Here is a 13,172-nt window from a genome sequence, read left to right on the forward strand (position 1 = left end):
TGGTTTGTTCAGCTTAGAGAAGAGGAGATGGAGGGGTGACCTCATTGCTGTCTACAGCTTCCTCATGGGGGGGAGCAGAGAGGGAGGTGCTGATCTATTCTCTCTGGTGTCCAATGATAGGATGTGGGGAATGGCTTAAAGCTGTGTCAGGGGAAGTTCAGATTGGACATTAGGAAAAAGTTCTTCACTGGAGGGGTGGTCAAGCACTGGAACAAGCTCCCCAGGGAAGTGGTCGTGGCCCCAAGCCTGTCAGTATTCAAGAAGCATTTGGCCAATGCTCTTAGATATGTGGTTCAACTTTTAAGTTGCCCTGTATGGAGTTGATGATCCTCATGGGTCCCTTCCAACTCGGGATATTCTATGATTCTATGAATCCTGGAAATCTGGGTAGGAGAGAAAGCATCTGTCAAGGAAGCATAAAAAATAATTAATTATTTTAAATGACAAGAAATAACTGCATTTTCAAACAAATAACATGGTTTCTTGCCTGATTTTTTCACCTGGCATTTTTAAGAATTTCAAACATACATATGTTCAGAAAAATGCATTTATTAAATCCTTAAATGTAAAAATTGAGCACCGCTTCCAGCCTGACCTTGTGAGATCAATATGAACTATTTCTATGAATCAGGACACAATGGGAATCTAATTAAAATTAAAAGAAAAAAAACAAAAAACACCACCCAACCTGGTCTCTATGAATAGTAAGTTAAATATATATCCCTGTTTTAGAACAAATTTCACTTTATTCCTTATGATTTTAATCTCTTATACAAAGAATTATAACAGATCTTATTCTTCAGTTTATATTTGACAGCATTTATTCACACAATTCTTTTTATGCTTTTCCCCTAGATGGAATTTAGAGTTGTGATTTACTGTCAAATTCATTATTTAGTATTTTATGCTTTGTAGTGTAATGATGTAGAATTTACATCAAAACATTTATTATGTTGACTGCACTGTGTTTTCCTCAGTATTATGTATTTCAAACTATTTTTAAGTATGTACGAATGTCGTATGTAAAACCTTTAAAAATATTCTTTTGTGCTTTCTTATTTGACAAGGTTTTCTTATGAAATCTTCCATTTAGGTGACTGAAAGTGATTTCAAGGAAGAAGTGATTTATTTATACTCACAAAAAAGCAACACTTCATTTTTTTTTATTGTTATTAAATTTATTTTCCAGTCCACCCACTTTTGGGATAAGAAGAAAGACTTTTGAGCTGCATACTTTTTTTTTTTCTTATTTAGCTTTACCATTGGGCTACCCTACTGAGTTCTGGTTATAGTGTAACATGTATTTTCTAAACCATGTGAATAAATTATACATCAAACTGAAATGTCATACTTGATTAAAAAAGAACCTATTCAGACATTATGACTTGTACCCCTTAGTGTGCAAGTAAAGGTTGGAACCATCATTGTATTTGCAGAATACAGTTTTTAATTAAACTCTGTTAGGATAGGTTTAGCATTAACAACCTATTGAGGCGGAGTTACCCAATGATATTTCATAGAGGTGAATAAAAATACTCCCTTATATGAAAAAAAGAGGCTCTGGAGAAGGTTGCAGTGGGAAAGCTTGATGATAAATGACTGCCAATAAGATATACCCATCATCTGTATATAGTCCATCTTTATAGGATTCTTCTTGTTGACCTTGAAGGCCTATTCAACCCACCTGAACATATTCTCAGGCAAATTTATTTGTAACATAAAGGTAATACATTTCCAGACAATAGCAACAGAACAGATTCCCTAGCAGATAGGCAGGAGCAAGCTTGGGAGATTATTCAACAGCCTCTGTACATCGCCATTAATTTATCACATCCTAATGGTCCCTTTTCTTTATACAAATGAGCAAACTTGCCAGCTTAGAAATGGTTTACTGCTTTATCTCATTCTTAGGGTTTTCTATTTGTGCCACAGAGTGTATTTGCTCACTTAGACCTCAGATCTGACTAGGCTAATGAATACCCCAAACTTCTTACAAAATACAAAGCCGTTGCACTATGTCCCAACTGACTTTACAGATGAAAAAAAACCTTAAAACTACATTCATGGATACTTGGATATACAATAGTCCAATTTGTGAAAATGCCAGTTCTGTCTCATCTTTTTCACAGCTAATCTTATCCTTCCAATGTTATGATTCTCAGAAAATGTGGGATGGAAAGAAAATAATTCTTTGCACCCCAGAAAATTCACTGCATTACTGCAGCCAGGGTATTCTAAAAAACAAGCCTATGTGGTACGCACTGCAGAGGGACAACTGCCTAGGTGTTGACAGCCACTTTAGCCATTTTACCTCTCCCCTGCTATGTAGCCTGAGTGGTAAAAGGTGCATGAAAATGAGCACAGAAGAGTACAAGACTCAATAAGGATAAGGAAACTCCCTTTACAATAATTGCGCAGCTACAACAGAGGCCTGTTGTACCCATAAATGTACAACACTGTGTAAACTTTAATATTAGCTTGTTTTGAACTCAAAGACAAGCATGCTAATATAATATAACCATACAAGGTAGTAAAACCAGTATTGCTATGCTAGTAACAGACCTTATGGTAACTGTGCTTTATGCTAATATTGCAAGGCCCTAATCCTGGACTTTTAGGCTTGTTACCAAGTTGATATAAGAAAATGCTGTGGGTGGAAGACCTTGATACCAGGTTTTTCTCATTAAGACGTACAGTCTAAGCCTGGGATAACAGCAAAGACTTTGAAAATATAAGCACAGATTGCAAGGAGACACCTGAGAACTACAACTTTCTGATGATCAGCTATTAGACACTGAAAAAGCACAGCCATGAGAAGTGGGGGAAAAACACTGTCTGCTCTTTTAAAAAAGCAGCAGCAATAAAGCAATGGAAATAAAACAGGCCACATCAGAATGAGGCATCTGCTGGGACCTGGGAAAATTATTCCCTCTGCCTGTGCCCCAAGTATTGTGCAGCACATAGTTCACGGTGGAGGTCAAAGTTTGAGAACACTCCAGAAACTCAAACATCTTACAAAGGACAAGGTCTTGAATTTGAGAGGGTGAGTGAAGCTGAGCACCCACCTATACACTTAATGACTTCAGTTCTGGCTTCTCTTATTGACATCCTTGTGAACCTAATCATCTTGACCTCAGCAACTAAGACCATCAAGGGCTGTTGCCATCAATGCTAAGAATATGGGATTAGCCTCAAGGTGTTGTAGGATTTGATTGGTAAGGGCTGACTGCTTTGATTACATAGCGATAATGACTGAAAATGAGTAAGAACTATTAGCATAGAGTATGTTAAGGAATTTCAGTCTTGCAAAGGTTTATTTTAGAGTTCAAAACTACTTTGATCTATCAGTATTCTAATCATTCCCACCACAGAGAATGTTAATTCCCTAGCTGATACATATATACATACATATACATGTATACATACATACATATCCGACTACAACAGTTTAATCTCTATGAACTAGAGTAAAAATGAAATCTTTCCATGTTTTAACTCAATGAACTGTAGAGAGCTGGGCATATTTGATCACAGAACTGTAAGGCTATCTTATCTTTGAAAATCTGAGCCCAGGAAATCTTAATATTTAAATATAATGCTTGGCTCAGCCATTCCCAAGTGTGGCAAACTGGGACTTAATGGGAAAATGCCCAATAAACTCTTTTTCTTTTAATGGGTATATTTCCATTTTATCTGTCAAGGGGTTGTCTTTCTGTATTTGGGAACTAGCACTCTGAATTAATCAGTTTCTTTTGAATGGACAAGTAATGACTGCTTTTGAGAAAATGCATTGTAGTTTTGTCATTTTTTTGCATAAATTTGCATGGCATGTTCATATATATACATTTGTGTTGTGTATTATGAGACATTCCATAAAGATTTTATTTAATATTGCTTAGATTTACAGTAAGGTTTTATCAGCAGTCAGAAATTCATTCATCTCACTGGCTTCACTGCATAGCAGTCCGGCATCAGAAAAAGACACCTACAATTTAGAAGTAATTAAAACATTAGAATTACATTCTTCATACTTACCTGTCATCATCTATTATCACCTCTGTATCTGTAGTGCTTTGTGAAATGTCCCTTGCCATCCAGATGTTTGCTAGGCTGAATGCTTAAGAAATAATGAACTGCTTTAAAAATACTTTGGGGATTGATTTATTGTAATGTTCACATGAAGTGGCAACAGAGGAGAGGGAGAAAGGAAATGAAGTGATTAATTATATGCACTTCAGAGGTGAAAGCTCTTATTTTCATCATCTAATTGTTGCTTCCATACATTTCAAAAAATGCTTTTAAGCTGGATTTACACAAAGATACATATCTGAGCAGATAAAGCTTTGGTCTTTCAGATATTTTATGCTTTTCTATTATGCTAAGTAGTCCAATATAAGTATAGCCAAAGGAGAGGCAGTAATTTCATTCTAAATTAAAAGTTTAAAACAGGTCAGATGACCAGCACCCTTCATGAGCCTATTTCTCTGTATTGGAAGCATTATGTTGATTAAGTCAGATAACTATGCTGCAAGTAATTTTGTCCAAATGTAGGTGAGATGATTGTTACCCTACCTGTCAATATAAGCACACCTAACCAATGCTAAGTCCATCACATATCTTACAATCTATTTCTCCTGACACATATTGGACAGGCAAAATTGAACTAGTGGTTTGATTCACATAATTTGTATATTTTTCATGAATGAATTAGGTCTGTGAAAACTGATACAGAAGCTGGAGAGAACTCCATTAATGCAGGGGTACAGGAGAGTAGAGTGGGGAGAAGCACTCTGAACTCAAACTGATTTGTTCCTGATAAATCTTTTGTTGTGATAAAGGGCCATTTTGAAGTCATCTGGCGTACAGTTCTGATTGCCAAGGACTTTAGACAGACAAACTGCAACAAATATGTAATAGAAAGGCTCATTTTTGCATACTTGTATCTGTGTTTATTTCCTTAGAAAATGGTACAGCCATCTTGTACACATTCACTGTTACCTCTGAAGATTGTTAGGCACTGGAATAATTGGGAGCCTGAATAAAAGTCCTCAAAAGCCAGCATGCTAAATTTCTTTCACTTACATTATGATTAAAATTCAGCAGAAACAGATGTTCCTTGAGGTGTCAGCATGACTAAGGAAGAAAAAATGCCACTGAGAATAAGGGTTAACATGAAACAGCAGACTGCTTTTACAGGTTGTGTTAAAGAACAGACCCCAGGTGAACCAAGGCAAAGCTCTGAATCAATGCTTGCCATTAGATCCTAGATGAAAAGGGAGCAGAAAACCAAAATGCTGACCTTTCCAATGCCAAAAAAAATGAAGGTTCCTAACCAATAAAGTAGGATCTTGCACCCACATGGGCATTTGGGTGCTCTTTACTGTTAATTGGTTCTGGCTGCCTTAGAACTGGTGGGTGGGTGACCAATTTCCCTGCCCAACGTGTGGTAGTAGTCAGGACTGTGAGGAAACATTTTATTTGTCTCAATATTCACCCCTGGACCTTTCTTGTGGACCTTAAAGTGTACTCCCTTCCTTTTCAAATGAATCAAAGGTTGCTCTTTTAAAACCTGATCTGAAATATCACAGCTGCCTTTTCCACAGTAGCTTAGGTGTTATAGCAGCCGGACAAGATGGGCAGAGCAGCATTGATTCCCTCTGCTCTCTGACATATTTTTAGTCCACTTTTCTTTCCTCCTCACTGACTGATCTCCTCACCAGGCTGCCTGGCCCAGGACCGTTTTCCTCACTTTCCTCTGAAACTGCAACACTGCTTAAAAACATTACTTGGAACAGAGAAGAGACCATGAGGGAACATTATCCTCTGAGTCAGGTGCTTCCCCTGAAACAGAGGTGTGGATTATTTTCCTAGCTTGAAGGGTTCAGAGACATTTTATGATGCAGACACCACGTACTAAGCATGAGTTAAGCACTTAATGGCACAGCCATTAAGTCAAATTGGGGTAACTCTGGGCATATACAGAAGCAGGCTATGGTATCTGGTGAAATGTAACGTTCAAAAATAGACAATAATATAGTTTTTAAGCACCTCTAGGGTTAAGCCAATGCCGCTTAGCAGTTCCCAGGATCACTAGGCGTTTAAATTCTGCCAAGTCTTTCTTAAGGCACATAAGTCCTTTTCGGGGTCTGGCCCTTAGCTTCATCCAGATTTCTTTCAAAACCAATTTTTTTATAGCTGCCCATTATGACATAAGACATACCGCATAAACATCAAGTCACTTGGATGGGCATATGCTACATATTTTCCCACTTTGGCTTGGGGAGGAGAGAGTAACACAAAGTTTACTGCAAGTTTATAAAAGTTGCAGGCAAAGTAGCGTTTATGTGATGTGCAGGCAAAACTCCCGATAGGTTTTTCCTTCCATACACTTCAAAGGTCTAATTTGAGAGAATTAATCTATAGCCTGTTTCTAGGAAATTCTTCCTAGGAATTAATTTTTGAATGTTAAAGAAATTAGTTTTGTATAAATTTGAAGAATACTGAGCTTAAAAATAGTCATATATATTCAGGTCTGTAATGTGGAATAATAGGTTACTGTTGCTTTGTTACCTTTTATTATAGTAAAGTGTTTTATTTTGCTGGTTCAAATATCCCTTGCAGTATTTGTACCCAAAGAGATGCAATATTATAACAGCTCATGGCAGAGAGAATGTTCAGAATTGAAAGTGAGTAGTTTATTTTCAGAACCCATACTTAACAAAATGTAAGTGTACAGATAATCATCAATAATTAACATTATAGGGGTTTCAGATTTTCAGCTTTAATACATTGTTCTTCTTTCTATAAAATCCAGATAAATATTATGCCTATTAGATTTGTCATGAGACAAGAGGAATCTCATCCATAATATAAATCTCTTCCTTTCCCCAAACCCTGGTGGAGCGCATCCCATAAGTCAACTAATTTTTAACCTCAGCTTTAATAATATGGATTGCAAATCAGGATTAAAAATTACAACCTCAGTTCACCTTTTTTTTTAATGAGATGCTTCTTTTAAGATAATTGCCTGACCATTTTTAAGGCTGCCTCTACCTATTGGGTATGCTCTTTCTCTTGCATAGGCCAGACCCACAACCCCTCATTTTCCAGAGCACCCAAACAAAACACAGCTGTTCCACATTCTGAAGTGATCACGGACTGAGAGGTGATCAGGATAATGGCACTACAAAGTTGGGATGCCATTAAGCTATACAAAGAAGTTAATACCACTTTGAAACAAATATGCAGATTAAATAATGGAATGTATGTAAAGCCCAGATAAATGATTTGTGTAGCAGAAACTGCTGAAAATATCACCATGCACTTGAATAAACATCAGATATTTGCCATTTAATTTCTGCCTTTTGTATTGTCTATCTGAGTCTCACAAGTACAAAGCAATCTCTTTCAGCTGCATTACAGTCCATAGTAATTTCTTCCAGTCACCGTTCTTATGGCACAACAGGTTTTTTCAGCCTCAAAGAGATCCTGTTCTATGCTTTTTTTTCACCCACCCTTCCCTGGTAACTAACTGCACAGCAGCCTACTCTCAGCAGCTGTTTCACAGATGAAATATAGATCTTGTAATTGCAGTGCAGCTCCACTTCCCCTGTACTTCTCATATATGCATCTGAAAACTTTACTGAAGTAGTTATCTTCAGTTTTATATTGAAGTAAGAAAATATCCATACTTAGATGGTGGGTTTCTCTTGATTTTACTGACCTATGCCTTCCCTAGATGGACCACGCTATAGGAGTTCTCTATCCTCTTAAGTTACTTCTAATACATAACAACTGAGTACTGTTTTTTTCTTAAATTACCTAGAACCAATATTCCAAATCACACATACGTCATCTGATTAAGCTCTCCTTGAGATCAGTGGTAAAATGCTTATTTTAGAATACAGAGGGAACAAAGTTAGACCAAAGAAAAACATCTGCGAAAATTTTAACCTCTTTTTTTTTCAATACACTGTCCTGAAAATACAGGTTATTTCTAAAAACAGGTAGGGTAGAAAAATTCTCTCCTACCCTCTGTTATAAGAAAAACAAAACCCAAACAAACCAAAAAACAAACCAAAACCCCAAAATTGTGAAGATAACTGCTTCCAGGCAATTTCTGAAGCTTCATGTAACCTTCCATGAGATACATTATTATAAAGATTACTTCCTTGTAATCCCAGTGCATCCCCATACACTGTTTCACATCCTTCATATATAAGTCTGAATCACAACATGTAGCAGTAAAATGACCTACCGCAATTTAAAAAGATTATCTTTCATGGGATGTTTGGACTATATGTCAAAAATGTTTAGTCATATTGTATATCCAGAATAAACACTGGACTGTACCTTCAAGATATAAGATAGAGGAGATGAAAGGTCCACTGTAACCAAATGTACAGAGCTTAACAACAGCCAATCAGTAAATCATGAAATACAAACGTTTATGAGCCATTCAGTACAATTGTTTTTCAAAGAAGTATTTGTGTAAAGTATTACATAGGACTTCTATTTATATATATCTATTTTATTTTTACAGGCTATTTACAGATTCTTTTTCTCATGCTGGAGTGTGTTTGTTTAAACACCCATTTCTCACTAAGATGTTTTAAATTAAAGTTTGTGTCAAAGCAAGATTAAGATCTCACTATATAGCACATGTTTTACTACATATCACACTCATTTCCATTTCAGCCAAATTAAGGAAGCCCAAGCACACTGCTATTTATAGGGGACATAAGTTCAAGAATCTAAAGACCATACTCAGCTTACTCATGACAGTACCTAAAATGGATTTCTGTGGTGTCTAAATTCAGAATAGTGATTCAAACCAGATATTGCCAAAGGGTCCAGTTTCCACCTCCATATACATTCAATGTATATTTAATAATATTCATCAGACTTTGGTCACAATATATATGGATTTGTTAATAATTCAGTATTTAAAAAAAAATAAATCCATTCTTCTTTTAGTGAGTCAAAATATGGGGGGAGTGTTACAATTTGCAAAATCACTTCGCTTATCTTGTTCTGTGAAATTTTGTGGGTCAGATGGTCAGCTGATTAAAAAGGAGTTCCAGGACACATTCCACATAATTCAAGACATAAACCTTTGTTCTGCGATTCTTATTTCTTGTACAACCATACCAAACAATTGCTCCCATGCTCTCTCTCTGTAAACAGAACCCACAGCTGTCTGAATCATAGGGTTGTCTTCTATTTTCATAACAAAACTGGAAAAATGAAGAAAAGAAGATACTTGGTTTTATATTAGATATTTTCTGTGATTTATGTTTCCATGCACTACTAAATATTTTAGGTGTCTGCCTCTTTAAAAAATACAGTAAAACATAAAGTAAAAATAAAAGCCTGGTCAATCCTCATATGAAAATGTTATTTAAAAAAAAAAGTTAAAAAAAGAATTGTAAAAAGTTTGAACAAGATATTCTGACATTAATTTTTTTCAATTTTTGAGATGATTTTATGAATATTTGTGCTTCCAAATATTACAAAGAAAAAAAAAATATGCTTAGCTCTGCTCCCAAAACTTGTAATGTTCCTCACTGAAATGAAAGGGCCTGAGTACATAGTTACATCCCCAGGCCATGCCCAGATAGACATATGCATGCAACCAGGGTCACACAGAATGGAAGCTGCACACCACTGTCATTTGACTTTGAGAGCATCACACCAGAAATCATAAAAAAAAAAGCAATAGCATTCATTAACTGACTGCATTGTGTCTACTCCTGCGTGCATAGATATGCACTAAAAGACCAGAGTGCTGGATTAGGCCCAAGTATATAATAAAGCAAACTCCTGGAAGATTTTGTGCTGGGTTTTCTTCCTTTTTTTTTTTTTCTTAATAGCTGTTCTGGCTTTTTCTAAATCCATCATTCTTACATGCCAAGATTTCTTCTTTCTAATTTTCATCATCATTCTGACCAAGCATCTTACAGTCTTTGTCAGACAAAAGCAGCAAGAGCATGTTAGGCAATAAGGTGGAATAGAAACAGGCATACAGAGAGGATCAAGCCAAAAACTTGAGGATGAAAATCTTGGATATAATGCAAAAAATACATGATTCATTAAAGCTTTGGAGCTTATTCTGGTACCAGATGCTTGACTAGACAGGAAGGCACAGAAGCACTGGGAGGCCAATGATAAGCAATGAAGGATTTAGAAAATCCACCCTGGTTCACCTCTCTGGCATGTATCAGAAACATTTCACTGTAGGTGATGGAGTGGTCTCACTGAAATCTGTGTGAATCAGTGTGTTCTCTCCATATTATCTTCTGGACTTGTAAAACACAAGCCTTGAAAAACCAAAATACTCCATAAATTCTTTGCAAATAAATTTTTCAGAGAAATCCATTCATTTCTCAGCTATGAGAATCTGCAAATCTGATATGATTTGCAGAAGTTCAGTTCTGTTAAAAGAATTCATATTCCACTAGGAACTTACATATTGATTTAAGAGTGAAAATTTCACTTTTAGAGGATTGAAAATCCTTGTCTAGAAGGATGATTGATCAAAACTCTGGACTTTAACTGGTGATTTTGAATGGACTGGAAAGCAAGCTTTCTGGATTCTCTTTCTTCAGAGCTAAATGGCTTCAACACTTTAAAAATAATTATATAATTTTTTTTTTTTTTTTGGCCAAAGATATGCCTGTCCTAAGGAGAGACCAGTTGTGGGATTCAGAATGATTACACTCTGGTATATTTACTGAGATGTGACTTTTTTTCTCAAATAATTGTGTCTTTTTGAAAAACAGAGTTCTACAGCAAAGATTTCATAATTTTTAAGCAATTGGGAGTGTCATTCTTACAGATACTAGGCCTGTCTGAGTTGGGGGCATAGTTGTAGAACTGTTGTTTTTTTCCTGAAGATGGACAAATGAATAAAAGAAAAGAAAGCATGGAAATTTGAAATTTTTATGGCCAAATATGTTCACTGAAACTGTGTGGGGGTTTTTTTCCCTTCAGACTTCAATCTGACTATATTCCAGCAGATTAGTGGTCAGTGGGTTTGCTCCCTAGTGACAGGATAGCACAATGTAATAGATATACCTTAAAATATGAAACCATTCCCGTATTAGACCTAAAGCTGATTTCACTTGGAAAAAGAGGATATTTGCCTTTGACTTCAACAGATACTTTCTAGCTCTAACAATGTTCTTGTGGATACACACCCAGCAATCTAATAAACCACACAAATGCATTACTGTCCTCAACTATTTGATGTCTTCCTACTTCAGACCAGATTTATAATTTATAAAGGAATTCAGTTAATTACAGACAGTAGGCGCATGTTTCACATGTCAAATACCTCATAATTTAATTCAGAAGAAATCAGCAGTGCGGACAACTGGGTAGACAAGGAAAAGGAACTGGCGTGCACAGCATGGCGTGGCAGGAACTGGTACAAGTCCTATGACTTTTTCCTTGTTATGTGTTGAGTTTTCTGTTATTTTTGCACGTCAGATCAGCAATTATGTGTCAGAAAGGAACGTATGACTATTCATTTTCAGGATATGCATGATCACTGGTGATATAAACATGTCAGAGAGACAGAATGTGTTGACAGTGGCATATCACTGGAAGTCTTCTACTTTTCATTTAGTAATCATTAAATCGCATTCAACAACTCACTAAATTTTACTTATCGCTGTTAATAGGAAATCACATGTCTTTGTGTGTACAAAGGCATGTTTTTAAAGTATAAATGGAACTTGAAGAAAAAGATACATGATTGTATAACATGTTTATTTTGAGATAGTTCATTTTAGCATAAAAACAATTACCAGTGGAAAGTTTCATTTATTAAAGACAGAACAGCAAAAATTGTGTTCACAATGTAAATATTTATAGTATGATATAGTATGATACAAGTATGATTATAGGTACAAGTTACTCCTGGGGACATTCCAATTAGACACAAGAGGAAAATTTTTTACAGTGAGAACTATCAGCCATTGGAATAATCTCCCCAGGGAAGTGGTGGATTTCCCAATATTGGACACTTTTAAGATTCTGCTGGACAGAAGTGTGTTTCACTTCTACTTTACTTTAAATAGGTTTCCTTCAAATTTGTGTCATACTATTACCAGAGACATTTGGTCTTTGTGAACCCTTCAGACATTATTTATAAATATATGTATGCAAATGTTCATTATGAGGTAAAAAAATTTATATTTCTCTAGTTCCAAGCATGATACAACATTACTGTTAATGTATTTGGCAATATACTAAGCAAAATGTAATGCAGGGAAAGTGTGAGGAGCAATATCTCAATGCAGGGTGCAATGGCACAGTCATTTGTACACATTTGCATTAGCCATATTGTTTGCAAACAGTATGAAGCAGAGATAAGCTTAATTTAATTATCCCTTAATTTCTGAGGAAGCTCACTGAACACCTAATTTAGCTTTCTAAGGCTCTGCTTCTGCTTCCCATTCTCTATTTACTTCAAATGTAGAAGGTTCCCCAAACCAGATATATCGAAATGAGTTCATCTCACATTTAATTCTGGAAGAAACATAATTTAACCTGGGATTTGTTGTGATGTAGATTCCTAAACTACCTCACCTGACTGAAACCCAACCCTTCCCAACCTGATCTCCTTCTATGACCAGGTGACCCGCCTAGCGGATGAGGGAAAGGCTGTCGATGTTATTTTCCTAGACTTCAGCAAGGCCTTTGACACTGTCTCTCATGGCATACTCCTTGAGAAGCTGGTGTCTCGTGGCCTGGATAAGTGCACTATTCACTGGGTGAAAAACTGGCTGGATGGCCGAGCCCAGAGGGTTGTGGTGAATGGGGTGAAATCCAGTTGGCGGCGGGTCGCTAGTGGTGTTCCCCAGGGCTTGGTGTTGGGCCCGGTTCTGTTTAATATCTTTATTGATGATTTGGATGAGGGGATTGAGTGCACCCTCAGCAAGTTTGCAGATGACACCAAGTTGGGAGGCAGGGTCGATCTGCTTGAGGGTAGGGAGGCTCTACAGAGAGATCTGGACAGGCTGGATCGATGGGCCGAGGCCAATTGTATGAGGTTCAACAAGATCAGGTGCAGGGTCCTGCACTTGGGTCACAACAACCCCACACAGCGCTACAGGCTTGGGGAAGAGCAGCTGGAAAGCTGCCCGGTGGAAAAGGACCTGGGGGTG

This window comes from Harpia harpyja, chromosome 17 (assembly GCF_026419915.1).
Source record: "Harpia harpyja isolate bHarHar1 chromosome 17, bHarHar1 primary haplotype, whole genome shotgun sequence".
Lineage (NCBI taxonomy): Eukaryota > Metazoa > Chordata > Aves > Accipitriformes > Accipitridae > Harpia > Harpia harpyja.